This window comes from Gymnogyps californianus, chromosome 4, assembly GCF_018139145.2.
Source record: "Gymnogyps californianus isolate 813 chromosome 4, ASM1813914v2, whole genome shotgun sequence".
NCBI classification, from domain to species: Eukaryota; Metazoa; Chordata; class Aves; order Accipitriformes; family Cathartidae; genus Gymnogyps; species Gymnogyps californianus.
In genome coordinates this window covers 73,886,909-73,907,834 of record NC_059474.1, presented here as the reverse complement: position 1 = coordinate 73,907,834, position 20,926 = coordinate 73,886,909, and the positions used below count along the sequence as shown (strand labels likewise).

At 37.4% G+C, this 20,926-nt stretch overlaps 1 long non-coding RNA gene across 1 annotated transcript; it reads left to right on the top strand.

Moving 5' to 3' along the window:
• The first annotated feature begins 4,377 nt into the window (after positions 1 to 4,377).
• Positions 4,378 to 19,675, top strand: LOC127016115 (uncharacterized). The gene is made up of 3 exons (XR_007766433.1): positions 4,378 to 4,442; positions 11,266 to 11,351; positions 19,548 to 19,675. It is a non-coding gene; the product is annotated as an uncharacterized LOC127016115 (long non-coding RNA).
• Positions 19,676 to 20,926: the final 1,251 nt, after the last annotated feature.

Sequence of the window (20,926 nt, the reverse complement as noted above, 5' to 3'; positions counted from 1 at the left end):
GCTTGTGCAACTTTTACTTCATGTTTATCATCTTTGTCTGCAAGCTGTTCTATTGACCTCTTAGGAGCTAGCTCATAAATAAGCTGTTGGCAATATAAAATGATGTGTGCTCTAGGAATGCTTATCTCTACTGTGTATAAAGGGACACTGTATAGATAGCTCTTATATAGATGTTTAACTAAATAGTGATAGTTCTCACCTTTTTTATATCTGTTAGCTCATTGCAAGATGTTCCCATAGAAATTGAGAGTTCCTTCACTTAAAATGTGTAATTAACTTTTTACTACTATAGGAATGGTGACAAAAATATTAGAAATACTTAATGCTGTCAATGGTAAGAGTAGAGAGTTACGAAAGAGGAGGAGAAATCCTAACAGCTCATCCAGCTCCTGTTCTGCCAATCCATCAGTATTTCCTATATTGCATTTTATAGTGCTTTGTCTAAATTCCAAGAGTTGTGACTTCCATCAAGGATTTTTCCATAACCAAGAACTCATTATCAGAGAAGATTTCTTCTCTGTTTTCACTTTCTTTTCACTCTGCTACTCTTAGCTGTACTTCTAGGGTATCATTCCCAATTAAATAATAATTGTCTTTCCAGTTATGCATTCTGCCCTCTACAAAAATCCAGCATTGTGTTGCATTCTTATGATTTCCTTAGGTGTCTACTTCTCTGTGGTTCAGATATGAAGACAAATTTTTCAACTGCATTATGGTATTCTGTGATGTTTTGCCACAAAAAGAATCCATAAAGTTTTCCATAAGGATGTTCCCAACGTCAGGGAAAATCCTTATGGAATGCCTAAACAACTGATTATGTTATATATGGTTGAAATACATCTTCATTTCTTGCTAGAGCAGCACCTTGTATCCATCGCTTACTGAATATAACCTTGATCAGCTATAAAGCTATTCAGAGTTTCTCATTGAGTTCCCAGGCAACCAGATTGCTATTTTACCCATATATTTTCACTAATTCTTTGGATTATGTCTCTTTCCTGACTGGTGTTCACAGAACATACAAAGCTAATGTCTGCTAAGTATTTCATATATGCACAGTTCATTTTCTGTGTATTTTTTCATGAAACAAGATGTGGATTCTGAAGCTGGTGCTGTGAGAGCTTTTATTATATGAAAAGCCCCTTCATTAAACACAATATTTAATTTTTATGATAAACCTATTTTGCAAAGTGATTTTTCCTGTTTCTCTTCAGAGTCCTTTGTGCGTTATAAGTGGTAAATTGAATGACTCCTGGGAAATTATTTTTCATTTCTGCAGAATTAGTAATATTGATGACTCTGAAAGTCCATCAATAGTCTGATGATAATACTATATTTTCTGTCAAACAAAACACTATCTACATCATGAGGCCAGAGAGAAGGCAAGTCTTAGAACAGTATAGATTTTCTCTTTCAATAGATTATATCTTCAGTTCCTCACTTCATTGTCATGTTTCAAAAAGTGGAGGAGGTAACACAGTAACACATACTGTCATATTTTCCTAATAGCATCAATTCCTAAACTTCCTCCTTCGGAAAAGTCAGATATAATTTCTAGGGTAGAAGTTAAAACTAACTCTGTGTGAGAAAATGAAGGCACTTGACCCAAAGGCTATCCCTAACTAATCTCCTGAATAATCCCTTAATAAACAGTGATTCTGTAAAGTATGCTGTATAAAAAGTACAAATGGGTAAGTTACAATATAGCTAGTTTACCTGTGTTGTGCACAATGTTTTATGGACATTTTATTGTTGCAGTGTGTCTGGAAACCTTGAAAGAAAGAAAGAAAAATACCACTTGGTTCTGATCATACTGACCCAAACATCCTAACAGGGTCGTGAGATCATTTGCAATCAAACCACAAATCCTTCAAAAAAATTTTTGTCGTTCTTATGCACAATAAATAACTTTTCCAGAGCCAGCAGGTTGTCAACTGAACTGAGACAAAGGGTTAAGTGTGTGAAATCAAAGAAATACTTACACTGATGTTTTATGGGATAATGATCATTCTTCAGATCTGATAGAACATTTATGGAATTGCTCTGAGCTCACCATAATATTACTAATGTAGTTGATAGTCAGGGAAGGAACAGAATAACAGGGGAACTAACCGTTTTCTTAGAGAAACCATGGTTTACTGTCTGAATTCTAGATACTTGGTAAATGATTTATGAAGCTATTGCTAATTATTTTATGAAGTTATCTATAGATTTAATCAGGAAATTAATCAGTGCTATAGCTGTATATTTATGTAATGTAAGAAGATGTCCATTTCCCTATTTACATATAGAGGGGAGTGATTACAATTATATACATGTCTACATTTTTTCAAATGATGTTGTAATATTGGAATGATTTACAGTTTATATCAGCTTCCAAGCTATGCTTCTATGCCTTCATCTGCCTCCCCAAATGAAGGGCAATCAATGCCCATGGAGGATGCCTGGAAGGAGATACCACCTCCTCCTTCAGAGACCATGCCGAGGGTCCTTACGGGAAGAATTACATGCAGACTTTATTTTGTGAAAGAAGTGTAAAGCTAAAATGAACTACTGGAAATCTCTGTTAAATTCCATTAATTTTATTAGAGGAAGACTCTGCTAGGTCAGCTGCTGTTGCTGAGACAGATTTGTCGTTGAAGAAATTTTATCTCATTTTGTCAAGTCTGCATTTTTCTGTTTGCAATCTTTTTGTTAATATATTCCTTACAACTCCTACAGCAGTCGCCTACACACTCATAACAGTGATGAGGATTTTCTCTACTTTTTTAAATGTAACAGATACATTGTCCTGTATATTTTCACTTAATATCCCACACATGCTCCTGACAAAATAAAAATGTCACCAAAACCAACAAACAAAACCCCAGTTATACAAGATCCCTCCAAACATCTGAAAACAGAATATCTAACAACAGAACATTGATTTTCTGTAATCCACCGGTTGGGATATCAGCAGAAAGCAGAAACTTACTTTCTGAATTAATTATCTAATTTTCCTTCCCTTGTCCCTGCCCCATTTCATTATAGCTGATTCAATACTGTTTATTTGCATATGCTTAAGCACAAAGTATGCTATTGCCTGGAGAACACATACATTATGATTGAGCAAAACCACTCTTCCAGTAAATGCTCTTCTTGGCAATTTAGAATACTGACAAAAGTGGAAGAAGTCTTGTATCAAAATTCAGCTTAGGTATTTTCTCATAAATTGTGTAATCTTTAGTGATTGAGGTTGTACTGAATCAACAGGACGCCTTTTTTCCTGCCCAAAGCTTTTTTGGGACTACCGCCTAACAACCAGTTGCCAACCAGTCAGTTGCTTTTTGATTTTATTGCATGTTAGAAAGTAGCCAATTAAGATCTGATTCCCAGAGAGAAAAAGAGGGAAGATAACACCTGCTTAGTAAATGGCATAAAATAACACTGAAATAAGGATGTATTTAAAGTGTGAACGTATGAACACAGATGTGCTTTTCTTTACGTGAATTGGTAATAATGCTTTTGAGACCTTTGGGAAACTTGCCTTTGTTGATCAGTTCATCAAAGAGTTAAAAGAACAAAATTGTGAGAGAGTTTTGCTTCACAATTTGAAGATCACTGTTCCCTTTTAATCAGCACATGGAATATATTCTCTTTTCTTGGAGAGGGCAATCTGGGGTTTGGTTACTAATTGAAGTAGACTAATTATAAATGATTAGCATTTGAAGAAGGCTTTTAACTGCTATATAAGACCAGTTCAGTGTGCTTTTCTCTGCACTTCTCATGAGTGTAACTTAAAATACATAATTCAATAAAGACTTTAGTATAAAATAGGATTATCTATACTTATAAGTCTTTATCAGTCATTTCTGCTGGTCTCTAATCCTAAACAAAATGATGCTAAATATGCAGAATTGCAAAAGACAGAAATCAGGTAATTCAGTATAAACATGCTTGCTTTCTACATGAGATATTCCTACTATTTTTCCATGTACCATTTTACTGCAAATAGTGTTTCATGAAAAATATTTAAAAATACCTTAAGCTTTTAGTTCAAAATGGACAGCAACCCAAGAGGTAATACTGATCTTGTAAATCCAGCTGAAAAGAATCATAGAAATCTACACTGAAGAAAACTGGACAGATTCTGTAATTGCTTGCAGTATCAGTAACGGTATTGATAGGAGCATCAGTTTAGAATAAAACCATTAAAATAAACTAATTTATGTACCTACATATGTGTAGAATAGAAACAGGTTTGTTAGCTCCTCGTCTCTCTCCTTGCTGTCTGCTTATAACGGAGAACTCATTCTGTACTATAGAAGGTTCTTCATCATTTTCAACCTGTGAGCATGAATGTGACCTCTGGTTTCAGAACGACTCACGTTTGCAAGGCTGGGACAGGGAGAAGAGCAAAAGGAAGAAGCAAAGTGACTTCTTGCTAGAAGCCCTTCTGTGAGGTCAGTTTTTCTCTTGGCAAAAGGAAAAGATTTTTCACTTGGCTTTTCTATTTTTGTCCTGTACAGCTTGTGTCAGTTCTTCAGACTCTATATTCTTTGTGAAGGCCTCTATCTCTTTTGCAACTATTTCCCCCTCTCCTTCCCATGAAACGTCTTGGCACCAGCCTTGGGTCTTGGACACGCTCTCAAGGGCTTGTAGTTAGTTATGAACAAGGAGTTACAACTAGGTGGCCCACATGAGAACATCCCTAAACAGCATTATAAATGTGGCCATAGTACTGGTTATGCAGTTAGCTGTGCACTGTATCAGTGCACCAAAGAAGATCCCTGCCCAGCTGATCTAAGAGTAAAATGAGATACCAGGTGCAAAAAAGCACAGAGCACAAGAAAAGCACAGTCATGGTATACTGTAGTCATAGAGCTTTACAAGCATCACTATCTTAAAGTTTTCTGAGGCTTCGTAATAAGGGAAAATTTTTATAAATGGGGGGGAGAAAGATGGGGAGATACTTTCACTCTGTCATGTGAGAGGTAGAGCAGTTAAAATATGGAGACTGAACTGAGGAGTCATTTGTAGTTCCTGCTCTTGAATTACTGGAACTTACTAAGATGGGGCTATGATGTGTTGAGCATTAAAAATAAAGACAAATACATTGTATTTCATATAAAAAATGACCTAGTACTAGAAGAATGAAAAGAGAGGGGTGACATGGACAAAACTTTGTAGTAGAAGAGCAGTCTTTGCAGCACCATTTTGAATAAGTGAGGGGAGAATGAATATGTCTTGTATTTCTAAATATATATGATAGTGAAATGCTGGTTGTTTAGAGCTAGAAAAATGAGGTTTTGTTGTGAGGATGAAGAGGAGGAGTATACCTAGGAGGTACCAAGTAGAAGAATTTGCAAAACTGGCTCCCAGATTGAGAGAGGCTACTGAAAGTTACAAGTAAAAAAAACTGCATCTTTGGATTGTTGCTTGAGTGATAGAATGAGAAAGTTATGCCGAGTGATTAAGAAAATAATGGAAAAATGTTGCAGGTGAATATCAAGATGCCTGTTTTAATTTTGTTGAACTTGAAAAGATGATAGCTAATCACTGATAAGAAGATGTCAAAGAGACGAGGAGGTGATGGGCCTGGGATGGTGAGGTAGGGCTGTGAGTTGCTTTAAGATAGTTGTTAAATTTAAATTTGCAGATAAGAGTACTCTGAGATAATTTAAAGGCAGGAGAGGAGGAGACAAAATACGAAGTATTTTGGAGTTCCCACCAAGAACTGCAATAAAATCTGGAGGGTTCTGTGGAAGAAACACAGTGAAAACAATATCATAGGGCACAGTCAGAGAAGCCAAAAGGAGACTGATTTCAAGAGGAACTTAGTTGTATTGAAGGGAGCTGACAGTTCAAGGCAGGATACGGAGTGCTGTTTCTGAGTGTAACGAGATTAAAGAGAGGAGAAATGGTAGTTAAAGAGGCAAGGGGGGTGGGGCAAGCATGTTTGTGCTGTGACGTGAGAGGATGTGAGAGTAAGGCAAAGATTAAAAGAGGGAATAAGAACAGACACTAGAAAAATCTGAAGTTATTGTTCCAGTTTTGTGATAGGGAAAATGAAAGTAAGTAGCAGGGAGGAAAGACAAAAGTTTGTGATGAAAGCAAATGGAGAGGACTGAAAAAATGTCACGGATCTTTCTTGAATCACAAGACGGCGATCTTTCTGCCTACTGAGGATGATGAAAGTAGTCAGGTCCAGATATTGCAGGACAGACTAAATCATGGCTTTCCCATGCTCATCTATACCGCTCTGATCCAGACTGCCTTGTTTTCTGGCTAAGGCATTGTAGAGGGAAGCTAGGGCTTGAATTCCTTATAATTAGGCTCAGGTGGATCTGAACATAGCATGAGGCTATTATACAAGATGAGTGTCAACTAAACCACTAAGACTGCCTTTTAAAGAGAATTATCAGTGGGTTAAGCATGTCATGAACAGGTGTATGAACATGCCCTGAACACACACTGGAATGAGAACCTAAGGACCTAAACACTGTCCTGTCCATTTTCTTTATTCTGCTGGGGCTTAAACAGGGCAAAACTAGGACAAGTAAATGTAGAAACAAAGTTTCAGATCAAAACCAGACATTCAGTGTTTGCAAAGCCTTTGTGTTCAGGGAGACAATGAACAGAAGCTATTTGGATCACATAGCTGAAGTCAGATATCTAAAGTCATGCCTATTTTAGAAGTTGGAGTCCTTTTACGGACGGTCTTTAGGCTTTTCTTTCCATCCCTTACTTCAGAATAGATCTGCCATTATTGTGTTCTCTTATTAATGTTTAGTAACTGTAGGGATGTTGACGTTCCAAACAAGGAGATTCCTGGGGATGTCTTTCCTTTTCTGTCTCCATTGTAGAAAAGTACCTGGTATAGCATATCATGAGTAACAATGTTTTTGTATTGCTATATAGATAGGAGTACATTTTGGCTGTATGTTATTATCTACCACTATTGCCATATTTTGCATACATATGCTCTACACAAAGGAAAACCAAGTGTAGGGAAATGAGTTATAAAACCTCCCTTTTAAATATAACACAGAAAACAACTGAAGTGTACTATGGCAAAGTGAACTACGAGCAGTTTGCACAGCTTCTACTGCATGTATTCTAACAAACACGTCAAAACAGAATATAACCACTAAGTATTTAAATATCCTTGCTATCATACAAAACTAAATAGTCTGTACAATTTCTTTATCTGTGAGGTGATTCTTTCAGACGTATTTACCATATTTATTATTTTTTCCCCAGTATCTCCTACCTTTTCTCAAGTTTGAGCTCAGAAATACTTACCTGTATAAAAATTCCTTACATTCCTCTCCCTCTCTTAATTTCTCTGTTCCTATTTCCTATCTCGTATCAGAAGCAAAGTATAACTGTATTTGCAGATTTCTCTTTTTCCTCTCCAGCTTTTCTCCACCAGCAGGCCTTTGATTTGAAATTGTAAGGCACTTAATCTTTTGCCAGCATTCTTATAAACAGATTCAGCTTGTCCTTTTGCCGATGCTTCAGCATGTAGCCAATTTCCTCTCTTTTCTTGCAGTTTAGAAGACCTCAGATAATTCTTCCTCTGTTCTCTCACAAATATATGAAATTCTAAGTAGTCATCTAACTTCCATCACATTCATGAGGCAATTCCATCACCACCAAATTGCAGACTTGGCAAAACATTGTCCATCTGCCTTTGAAATGACATAAGAAAGGATTGAATTTCAGAGATGCTGGTACAGACAATCTAATCTACTACATGGCTGCTTGTACTTTTACAGAATAGGCTGTTCTTTTGCATATCCCAGCATGGAATGCTTAAACTATTATTCAGCTTGGTTAAAGTTTCCATTCAATTCACCAGTGCTTCACATTTTATTTGATGAAAGACAAGGTCACTGGGATTCATAGAATTTGGCCTAAAACCGCTGATTTGCAGGAAACAATGCAGTTCTGTATAGATCTTTAGAAAGGACTGATCTGATGTCAGTATGCACTCTAATGGTGCTTGGCTGCAATTTTAAAGGCTGCTGAAGTGGTGAATGCTTTTACTTGTGTTACAGACTCCTAGTTAATGCCTTTGGTGATAGGTTATCTAGGAATAGAGTCATGTATTAATCCCTCAGGTTTAGTTAGATAACCCCTACAGAAGCTTTAAGCAGTTGCCGCCTCAGATTCTTCAGGCTGAATCCAGTCAGATCATCTGTAATCCTTTTTTTTTATTTTTTTCCCTTTCCTCTTCATTTTAGGACTTTCAGTCTGCAAGCTGTAAGCATACACAAAAGAATGTGAGCAGCTGCGGTTACAGAGACATGTCTAGTAAGCAGCAATGTATGATTCACAGTGGCACTGCCTGATGTGTGGAGTTCTTTAAAAAAATATTTACCCTATCTCTTTAACAATATGTTTAAAAGTAGGACAAGCAAAAATTCTGACTCTCTGTCCTGTCTCAACGGTCACTGTCCCTCACACAGTGGTAGTCCAAATATTCCATTGTTAACTTTCAAGAGCACTAAATCCACCACAGTCAGGAAAGATATTAAATCCTCAAAAAAGAAATATACTAAGTTGCTGGCTCTCTCAATCTGAACAGGCTCATACATCTTTCACCCTCTATGGCTTGTAGACTCTGACGTAAGAGAGGAAGGGAGGCCATGTACTCAGAGGGAAGGCATTTTCATCATGTCAAAAATAAATGGCTGAAAGCTGAAGTGTGGCTAGTGCTGAGTGTGCTTCCTTGGCAGGAGCTGATGTCATTCTGAATAGCAAAGCCTTTGAGATGTTTCAGTGGTCCTATATTATTTATTTTGATCACATAAATGTTTATTATCTGCCTCTAAAAATAGATGAAGTGAATTTGAGAAAGTTGCAATGTGAATAAGTGGCAATTCGATGAAAACTCTTTTGGCAATGTACCTAAGCTGCAACCAACCACACACAATTTTCAGTTATATAAAGACTTTTTTTTTGGAGGTCATGGTGGTGTTAATGTCTGAATGTCTGTAGGCTTATTGGCTTTGTGTACATTTGTTGGGACCATTTTGCTAGTGAAATAACCCAGAAAAGAGAGAGGAATAAATACAGCACCATACGCAGTGTAAACGAACTTGTGTATGTTTGGAATATAGTAGTTAAGATCTTCTCTGGTCATGCTTACCCAAATGATAACAGACCCCAACTACATAACTGACCGCGGAGTTGCTCTAAACCGCACTATAGACCAGGATAGTTGAGCAATAATCCAAGAATTTCTAGCAACAAACATCGTTTTCTCTTGTTCCCAACTATACCTAACTCTAACTGTTTGCTGCTACAAGCTGAACTCAAAGATGCTGATGTGTGTAACTGTAGTGATAGGTTTATGGTAAGTATTTGAAACTGGATTTTTGTGAGACTTATGACCTATATTTCAGTTAGTTGTGGAAAAGCCTTGAGTGGTTATGAGCAGTCCTCATGATCTTTCGGCTATTCTGAAATCTTATTCCTCAATTTGTGTTCTATGCATTAGGATAGCACTTATAAATACATATTTTAGTGGGTTTTAAAATTGTGTAGTCTTTTAAATACTACTGAATGTTTGAATTGTGATCCCTTATTGAATTGTGCCCTTTATCTGATATGTTGTCAAATACCATCTCAAAGTTCTTTCTGATACTTCATCAGACTGACACTTCTTTTGTCTTTCTCCATCATCTTTGGGAAAGCGCTTACATAAGAACGTGACAACATAACAGTTAGAATAACAAAGTCCCACTTTAAAAATCTGTTTAACGTGTTTCATAGGGCAAATAACGTCTTTTTCCAAGACAGAACTGCTTTTCTGTGATTTTATTAGACATTTGGCACCCTTAAAATAAATATTTTTTTAAAAATCTATAACAGTTTGGTCTTTTCAGCAAAGTAAAAAAGAAAAAAGATCTGTGTGATTCAGAGAATAGTAGCCCAAAGCTTATTCTCTCCTATCTGTTAAAATCCATTCCTACCAGACATAACAAGAGCTCAACTTCCTGCCAAAATTGATTTGAAGTATATCTTCACTCTTGACTTTCTCTGCGGTGGCTCATTTCCCTTTTCCGTGCTTCTTTGTAATGGCCTTCTTCCAAGCTGTGAGACTGAGAAGTCAGTACAAGCCCAACACTGATTTCAGCAGGGAACTGCAGAGACATTTGCCCTTTATTGTAGATGCAGAACATAAATTGAATCCAGGGAGAGCAGCATCCTAAAATTACCCCAGGAGTAATTTTTCTAGACCAGACATTTAGGTGATGAGCATTGTTCCCTTTTGCTAAGCTTTTTTAATATCATAGAAAGTCAAGCATGTTCCTACTGTAAATATTGTACATCCCTTTTTTAAACATGATTTTTACAAGAACCCTTTGGGTGGCAATACAAATGCAAAATACTTAGGATCCAAATTAATTCCAAAGTAGAAGATCCAATTTGGAACTTTACGCAATAAATAACTGCTGACTGTGGATTTTGATGGAGCGTAATTTATCAGATAAAACTGCAGGTCATGGTGCATTTAAGGCCTCTACTTCCAATACTGGGTTTTATTGTAAAAACAATTAATTGATTAATTAATTATAGTCAGTCGTTTATCATCCTAATGCAGACATTTTTTCTCTCTTGAAGTCAGAGTATGTCTCTCTCTTAGGAGTCATGCTTTCCAGAGCACTTTTCATTTTATTTTATTAGTTTGGAAAGGGAGCAGGCAGACCTCAAAGCCACACAGTAAGACATAACCTACCACTTTCCATACTCTACAAAGGCAAAAATCACAGACAACACTTTCGTCTGCAGGGAAAGAGATATTACAAGCCTAAACTAGAATCCTGAGTGTGTTGTTGTCTTTGCCAAATTGAATATAGGGATTGTATTCAGAAATAGTTTATGAGACTTTTCACAGTAGTTAAGAGCCCAGCCAGCGTTTCCCGAATGTGTTTTTAGTAACAATCAGAAATTCCTCTTAGCTTCCATTCATTAAGAAAGACATACCTGCTAATAGTACATACCAATTACCACTCTTACAGAGCATAGCGGTTACATTTAAGCATTTTTGTTTTCCTGGAAATAGTTTGTTAGAGCTAGAGAAGAGTTTCAGCATCATAATAATTGCCGCTGAAGTGCAGTTCCTGTTTGATAGTGTGTGTATTGCCAAGGGGCACACACAGGCCCGTATCCAAAAGGCATTTAAGCAGCATGACATTAAACATGGTAGTAACTATGCTCAAAACCAATCAGTATGTCAAAAATCTACAACTCTTCTTTGTTCCCTTATACAAGGAAGAGTTAGGTGCATCAGAATGGGATCCAGAGAACACAGAGCAACTACATCCAGTTAACAGGAAATGCTGAAGATAAGAATATACGTAAGTAACTTCAGAAGCTGTTTTATATTCTTACCAGGCTCTTTCCTTTTCTGCAATTATGTATTTAACCTACGCTTGTCACATGAAGCATAGCCAGAGAGATGGGATCAGGGGAGATTTAAATCTATATCCTCCATGTATCTGCTGTATTTGTCCTATGGGTTTTCTGCAATTACATTGCCTCTACCTCTTCCTTTGAATTTGTTCTGTTTTGCCTAGAGTAATCAAATATTCAGGGGGGCAGAAAGAAAAAAGAGGAGAAATATCTGGTATGGGAATTCACCTGGGGTGGGTGAAACCTTAGTTCATTCACATGCTGATATTAGAATCTAGCATCAAACAATTCTTAGCCAGGGTTTATTTAGGGACTTTCAAGTATCTTTTTGTGATGTATCCTTCTATCACAGTTCAGGATTCATCATTTAAGTGTCTATGATGAAAACTTCCTCTGATACCTGGAGATACTTTATCCAACAGATGATATATACATGCTTTGTGTATAAGTTTTTTTTAATTCCTGACCCCTCTGATAACTGCCTCATTTTGATGAGACATACGATTTAATATACTTTAATTATGAATCCTTGTTTTCCTGCTGACAATATTGTATGTTTTACTGATCAGTTCTTTGACCCTGTGATACGTATATTTCAGTTATTTCTTTCATATGAATTTAACTTTTCTGTGTGAATCCCAAAAAACTAACAAGCATGAAATATTTATTAAATGTTAATGCTTCTTTGGAAATCATTGTTAGTGACAGTCTAGTCTGTGTTGAAGTAATGTATTATTCTATACAATTTTCTGCAAAAACAATGAAAAGGAAGAAGAACAGAAATTCACAGGTTGGGTTTTGCCATCCTGAGAGATAGCCATCATCATGACAGTGCTTTAGTTCCTAGTGCTTATGGCAGATTACGTGGTTAGAATCACAACAGAGGAGATGCTTAATACAAATTCAAATAGTAATTATCCACTGGACAAGTTTTGGTCTCATCTTATTGTTCTATATTCACACTAACTATGATGTAGGGGAAGCTTTTGCTACTCAGGGAATAAAAACAACTCCACATCTCTTTAACTTTTAATCTCAGTGTGTTGTTTATATATGACTTCTTTGCCATGTTCTTCATGTCTTAGAAGAAACAAGAAGAAACTCAGTACACTGTGAAAGGGTTCCGCTAGACAATATCTGTTTTCTGATGCTTCCCCTTCTCCTTGCCCCTAGCAGAGCAGAATGATGGGATATGTTTAGGCCAGGAGACTTAGGAATTTCAAGAGATGCTGCCTGCTTGGGTTTTCCCTACTCAGGTCATTATTTTAGTACTTTCTTAAGCAAAGGACTTTTTAAATTTTTTTTTCTTGAATAAGGTCATTTTTTGAGTGTGCTAGGATTTCACAAATGCCAAACCACATCTAGCTATTCTCCAGAATGTTTAACAACACTGGTTGAGACAGAGTTTCATAGCATCAGTGGATCACTAGAACATTTTTGTCTGTGGTCTGTATTTCTCCATCAACAGATGTTGCTGTAAGATTTTTTTTTTTTACACTTGGAAATCCAGCATGAGTTCATTGAGACCGAACTGAACTTTAATATGGAAATATATGATGGTTATGTTGTGAAGTTTATTCTCTCATTTTGGGGAAAAATAGGTAGGATATCTGTAAAAACCTTGATCTCTTTCCATGTTCCATATTGTAAAGAAGTCAGCACAATAGATTGGACCAAGAAGCTCCTAAAATGAAGTTTGAGTGAAACCCTTTCTTCGCCTTTTCTAAATTATATTTGTAGTCCGAATATTTGAAAAGCTCCATTATTATGTTGGCATACATTGTTGCTAATAACAGCTTGCAAAGGAGAGCTGGGCGTTTAATGCAACTCTCAAATTTTTTAAATAGAAAATGGAGTCACATGGAAATGCTAAATATATCCTAAATAAATAATTGAAATTTGCATATCATAGGGAAGTGTCTGCCATAGAGAGGTTGATTTTAATGAGATTTATTACAGAGGGAAAACATTTTTATATGCTGATTCAATTAGCTTTGAAAACTTGCAGTAGTATGCCAGTGTTGCTTATTGCCATTATTTGCTTCCAAGGCAGCAAATTCATTGACTGCGTTCAGGATAAGTCGTAGGACTGGAATGAAAGTATTGTCTCTGCAGAGGCAATGTGGGTACACCCTGGTGCTTAGTTTTCTTGCAGTAAGAGTTATGCCATCAAGTCTTCTAGTTTCAGCTCTTTTAGGGCTTGTTCCATCACTGCTACAAAGTTTTGCCATTGGATTTAGTCAAACTGGACTAAAAATTGCTTTGGTATCCCATGGAGTTTTCAGAGCTCAATTAAATATTTTCAAATAGCATGTTATTGCAGCTAGAGTTATTAATTAATGCCAGATCCAGCGCCCTTTGAAATCAATGTGGTATTTTTAAGGCTCTGAACTTCAGACCACATACTCAAATACAAGGAGGTATGTAAATGTAATGTGATTCCCTGTCCAAGATGAATACATGCTTCTGATCATATCTGTATGAAATATTTAGATCCTGGTTTAAAGCACTTCAGTGCTATTTTAACATTAAGCATATGAGTTGTCAGTCAGACTGTTTGGGCTTAGAGTTAGCCATGAAGCTGAGAACTTAGTAATCAAGAAAGTTCTAAAAGTAGTACTTGAGACTTTTCTTTGGGTTAAGAAATATTTTCAAATAAATTTTCCTCTCTAATTCTCAAATTCTGAACTCATGGTTTGCTAGGTCATTGGAAATGCTCTCCTTCAAAATTACTCACTCAGAATAATAAGACTCTTTATATAAAGTGGCCTATTATCATAAATGAATAAAGCGCAACCTCTTAAGCAAGTGGAGATGATTGTATGAAGAGTAGATCTCAGTCATGTACAATATCTCCTTCAAACACGGGGAATTTTCATGAAAATTACAGTACTTCAAAAATTCTCTTTCCTTAATCTTTGCTAAAATTACTTGACTTATGTCGTAAATCACTTCTTCTAACTACCTAAGGTTATCTACTTTAAATGGTAATGAGCTTTATGTTTGAAACTTTACAGGATTGCTGGTAGGTAATTCTAGAAGAACATCTTAAAAGAGAATTTGGGGCTCTAAGCATTACAAAACAGAATGAGCTATTTAAATTAACAAGCAAGCTGTTAGTCAGATTAACAATTAGTGTAGTGAAAAAATATCATAGTTAGGCAAACTTCATTAATGTGTTGCAGTAGAAACAGCTATTTCAACAATTTCTCAGTCATTAAAACTCTTTGAATTCTACCCTGTCTCTTAGCCTATAAAACCATGTAAAGTTATACAGGATCAGGGAAGAGAAGAGGAGGGGAAGAATGTAAAACTGAACTATTTGTAGCTTGAACTGGATGAAAAAGAAAAAAAAAAATAGATAAAATTATTTTTTCCATTTCCCATAGCAAAACACATACAGCTAGTCTTGATTAACTATGTCACGGGATAAGAAACAGATGGGAAGAAGCAAGTTTGAATTAAAAATATAATCGCAGTAGTTATCTACTCTTCAGTGCAGAGGAGGGAGTTGCTATTACAGAAGCCTCCTGGGTAACATCCCACTAAAAACTTTCCGTCTGCCTGTACAAAAGTTTGATAATACTCAGCTAGATCTTGAAAAACTCTGTCAGTTATGCTTTACATGGGTGACAATGCCAAGTACGTAGTTTTAAAAAGCTCATCCATCAATCTAAGGTTATAGACTCTGGTAAACGTGCAAATGAAAAAAATTTGCTGAAAGTATGAAGCAAACTTGCTTGTCTTCAACGAAATGGGACATAGATTTAATCTAATGACAACACATGTTCTGACGAACAAAGGAGGCCATCCAGGCCTGTATGGTGATACTCATAGTTTTATAATAACTTGAGCTTTCTGCTTTTCCATTGCTCATTATGGAACGATGTTCCCAGACTGTGCAGGGAAAGGACAAAAAAAGCGTGTGTTCAACTCTTTATGCTTTTTTTCCTTTGAGAACATCCTATGGATATAGCACTTGTAAAAAGAACTCAGCTTTTCTCTATATCTAGTAGGATTTTATTCTCCTTTTTTGTTCTCTTATTTGAAATCAACTGTTCATACATTTTCCTGTTCTGGAGCATCCAGAAACCTGGCTCAAATTCTTTTTTTCCAGTGATTCTAGGACTTGCACATTTTGCCTTTCCTCATATATTATTTAGTCAAGTGTTATCTTGTTTGCCAATGTGTGTAAGAAAACAAGAAAGTCGTGGAATATGTTTCTCATACACTGCTAAGCACTCCAGAGAGAAAGTTCAACGTGTCTGGTACAACTAGTATCATTGACCCAAATCCATCAACCATTAACTCAGTTTTGCCAACATAAAGAGAGGCAATATTTCATATAAAAAGTTTCCACTCTGTGAAATTCACTACCACAACAGCCCAGCCTGCCCCTCCAAACAAGCAAACAAACAAACGCTATCTAACAAAATAGCAGTTAGTGTAAAACTGATAGTTTGGCAGGGTGTGTTACAACCAGATCATCTTTTCCAGGTCGTACGCTCGTTATTGCAGAGTTTTATAAGGAATGTTTTCCTGTGTAGAACATAGGAAAATTGTATTAGTGCACTGATTTTGTTTAGTTGACAGAAGTGGTTTGTTTTCGTAGTCTGAGAGTGCTTGTGCAGATTTCTTTCCTACAAAGTAAAACCTGTTGGCTTTTGCTGGAGGGGAAAACACAGGCTTTATGGCCCATTATGGAAAATGTTGCAGTTCGTTAAGATGTGGTGAGACAAGAGAAGGTTGTATAACTGAGTATATCAGCTTGCAGTGAACCTCTAATTCTTCATCAGTAGATTATGTTAGATTAGTTACGTCCCTCTTCTCCGTGAAATCCCAAGGCTCTGCTTAGTCTTTTGTGGCATCGAAAATCCTTGTGATCTATTATCAGATTATCCTTGAAAGAGTACTCTATGTTTCACTCCTAGAAATAAGCAATCTGCTCTCTAGCACTCACCATTACAAAGAGTCATTTATTACAGCAGAACTTTGTCATTCAATTATGCTTTTGTATAGAGCGCATGGCCAAAAATCTCAATCACAAGTGTCTAAAGTTGGTTAAAGAAGTTGTCGGTGTTCCAAACTTCAGAGATGCTGATCCGGTGCTGAGGTGCCTGAGAGCCAATGCTCGTGGCAGAGGAGCCCGCCGCATTCGTTTGCAGACTTCTGATCCTTTTGCTTTCTCATTTTTCAGGCTATGAGCATTCCCCTATGGCATGTGAAATACTTTTCCTTCTTTTGTAAGTTATTTTTCTCAGCATGCAGTGTACTGATAAAAGTGAAAAATATTTAGCTAAAGCTTTAATTACTTTAGCCTACTTATTATGTTCAACACCTTGCTGTATGCCTCATTTCAGCTTCTTTTGATCCACGTTTTCATGAGAAAAACTGATTATAGGTATTACAGGTAGAGACCTGACTAACAGTAAGAGACTTGTGGCATAGCAGAAAACCTGTCAAATTCGTAACCTAGTTGTTTTTATGAGATATGTTTTGTTACGCTATGTAGAAAAGGATTTAAATAACTGATCATTCCTTTCCCCAAATAGGTCACCTTTCTTTTAGAGTTAACTGTTGCTAGCAGTTATAATTTAACTGCTTTATGCCTGAGACAGGAATTCTGTATGTTTCTGTATGCGGTAAATGATGTTTGTTATGGATAAATCAACATATTGACATAGCATAGTATCAGCAAAGCTAACTGAACTTGTGTAGCCTGGATGGGTCTGGCTTTTGTTGAACCTTGTGAAAGCCACTAGCCAAGAACTATTTGTTCTTGCAGTTAGCCCATTCCTTTTTTAACCCACAGGCAAAGTAAAAGAGTAACATAAAGCAATGGGAGGGTGATGTAGAAAAGGTAATTGCATCTGTTCCCAGAGGCTCAGAAGGCAGGAACAGGAGCTTCTGTGGCGGAAAGTTAGTCTTTGAGAGTGTAGAGACCCTGGAAAGAGAGAACAAACCCTCAAAATGGCATCGCTCAGGAAGGAAGCCTTGGACTTAGTCTCCTTTTGAACCATCTGCTACTGTGTATTCTCTCAGCTTTTACTACTTCCCTCTTCAAGTCACTCCAGAATTTATTGTACACCTTGCCCTTGCCTGCTGACTCTGCTGTGGGGTCAGTGGTTGGCTAACGTATGCAAGAGGCTGTTAAACACAGTACAATGGAGACCAGTCTCCTCTGACCAGCAGTAAAAATGGTGCACAACCAGGGTTTGTATTAAAAAAAGATTTCCATCTTTCTTTCTATTTCAGCAACTTGGATCACGATTTATTTGTATTTATACTAGAAATAATATATAACCAGATGAAGTGTTGATCTTTCAGTGTAACTACTGGGTCAACAGTATTATTAAGTCTTTTCTGTGCAACATAGTGCTATAAACGTGGCCTGATTTTATATAATTGTTCCTATTTTATAAACGCAAGTTACTTCTATTTGTCATTGTCTCGTGTAAAACTCCTCTCATTCTAATTGTGTGTCATCCCTTTCCTTTTGTCCTGAGAAGACATACTCCATTAACTGTCCGACTCATTCAACAGTTACTAGTTCTCAGTGTTTCTGTGATGCTGGTGCAATAGTTTTTCCTTTAGTGACTCCTCCTTTTGAGTCCTAGAATACTATAACAGGATAGTATTTGAACAGGTTAATTCTGGCAAAGAATTGTTGATTATTCTTTTCAGAGAAGAAGTGAAAAGTCATGTAAAGTAGTGAAGTGTTCCAATTTTCATCACTGTAGTGTACTGGGAACAGGGCCCTGCAATTCCTTCCCAAGTATCCTGTTTGAATCTGGCAGCAAAAGACCGTCATTAGAGAGGAGCAATGAAGGTGTGACAGCACCTTGGGCAAGCTACCAAGTGCATGCAAAGGTCAGCTAGTGGATGAAAGGGGAGTGCAAGAATTAAATGAAAGGAGGAAAATGCCAGTGTTATGCTGACATTTTCATTAAGAAAATCACTGAATACATGGAACAAGTCTGACATTTACTTATACAGTGGTAGAAATCACTACACTGTGTGTACTGCATGTTTTCCTGTTCAGTCAGCATATTGTACAGCTGTGATAAAGGGGACTGTAATCATTTCACAGTAACGGTGATACAAAATTGTTCATTGACTCAGCTTTTTCTCCATTATGTGAAATATACTATAACTGGCCATGTAAGTCAATTTCTTTCATTATGCCTCTTTCCACCTCTACACATATCATGGCTGTAATCATCCTTTTAAAATGATTTCTTAGATGTTGCTCCTTTCTGTACAAATTGCCCACCTTTCCTCTATCTTCCTTTTAAACAGGTATGTTCACTAAATTACTGTAACCAGGCATCATACATTGTAAAGTCTGGTTTTAGTTATATAGCTAGAAAATTTTGCTGTGATGCCACTTAATGAGAGGAGTCATTCATCAGGCCTGAGTGACTGGTAAATCTGTCACGGACCACGGCGTGGTGCATTTCTGCGTTCAACAGTATCATATGCACATGGAAGAGTTGACTCTCCATTGGACTCATCCAAATTACATCACTTTGGCAATATAAAGAGGTCATAAAAGGGTAAAACAGCCTTTGGAAACACTCCCCACTTTGGAGGTGTTCTGGGGTTACAGGCAGGCCCAGAATGGCCAATTATCTGGCTCTTCTGGAGAGGTGGATGACTTGTAAGGGACTCTCGCAGCCAGCATATGAATTAGAGTAGCTTTAAGCTTTCTCTAATTGATGCCAGGAGTTCAACAAGTTCCCAGGCAACCTGAAAATACAAGGAATACAAAGGTGATTCAGCAAGTTTGGTAGTAAATTTCCCCCGCGCTGGAACTCAGTAGCAAAATTCATACTGGATTTGAGGGTGGCAGAGTGGGAGGCCAGATTTAATGCTTGGCGTTTAATCTTGGAAGATGCTTATAGCACTGAGCCAACAACCCTTGGGGTATGACATATGGCCTGTTTATTTCAATTTCATATCCTTTAAGTTTCATTCCTTCTGCTGTTTCTTTGTCTGCATTGGAAGGTCCATTTGCACAAAGAATAGTATTAAAATTAATGTCCATCCAAAAGATGGACATAAAAAAGGTGCTTCAAACATTGATCAATTATATTTTACCACATACTGATGGGATGTGCTGTAATACTGCCTTTTCACAGACCAAAAAGGGATACAAGAGGAATGTTGGTGCTGCAGCCCTAATCTTTGGCTATCGTTGTGAAATTATCACTGCGAAGGGGGAGACAAGTCAAGCAGAGGTGTTCAGCGAAAGGACAGCTGTGACCACTTAGCATGGTCTGCGCTCCTCCTTGCTATTACTACTCTGCGAACAGTCCACCCCAGCCTCAGCATGCTCCCCACTCAGCCGACGGCTGCGGCAGCAAAGTAGCAGTGGTGCTCTCACAAATCCCGTTTGGCTCTTGGGGCAAGGAAGTGGTAACAAGCAGTTGGGGAAAAGTGGTGTCCTAAATTTTTCCAGCTGTATCTACAGTCATGTAAGAAGGTCACGCAAGGAGACGCTAGTAGTGAAAAATGCTCTGGAAGGGAGACAAGGGGAATCCTCATTGATTGCAGCCTCCTTACTCAGACCTTGAAGGAGGGACATGTTTCCATCTGGGATCCTGACTCTTCCCAAAGACTAAGTAGGTTGACCACTTGCAATGTAAAGGCAAGAAGTGTCACTCTTAGTTAAATCCCCTCTCTCAGTGGCCCTTGGGACCCTGTTTACTGATCATCCACAGTGCATACCTGGTAGTTTACTTGCAGGCTTTCTTTTGGAGTACACCAGCCGGTTCCTTTTAAAATAAAACCTGGATGTGGTTTTGTGGGTAGCTCACTCCAGGGACAGCTCATTTTCAAATGTATGTAAGACCTTGGGATCTTTGTTTACGTGGTCTTCCCACATTGTCTTGGCAAACCTTGCACCCTAAAACATCTTCATATGTCACATGCTATACCCAGGGCACACAATATAGACTCTTGTCACCGTGTTAAAAAAATACGTGTCTGGCAGGTGGCATTAAGGTCATTATTTTATGTGTTTTGAACAGCAAAACCAAACCCCTTTTTTCGGTGTGGATACTGAAGCAGCAAATGGGGCCAGAGGGATTAAGGCCAAGCACAGCACAGTGTGGGCTGCAGTACACTTTGGACATAGTTAATCCTTTACTGATGGAGTTGAACCCCAAGGAAATGTAGATGCAAGCTTACTGTACCAGGTGATCTGAAGCCAGAGAATGTGTTTCGTAGTGTAGATGTAGCCTTTATCTTCTTGTAAGTGCTACCAAGCAAGGCCAAGGTCATCAAAAAGGTCTGTTTTGGGGCTGACAATAGATAGAGGAGTTTCTGAGTTCCAGCCACAAAACCTCTTCTTTTTCTGAGTTAGAGTTGTTTCTTTTCATGTGTTGTTTCCTTTCATGGCATCAGTTTAGTTTACCTCCAAAAAAAAAAAAAAAAGAGGATATACCAAAGGATATGGCCTTATTATTTTATAAATGATAAAATGACTGAGGAAGATGGGAGAAAAGTTCCATATTTT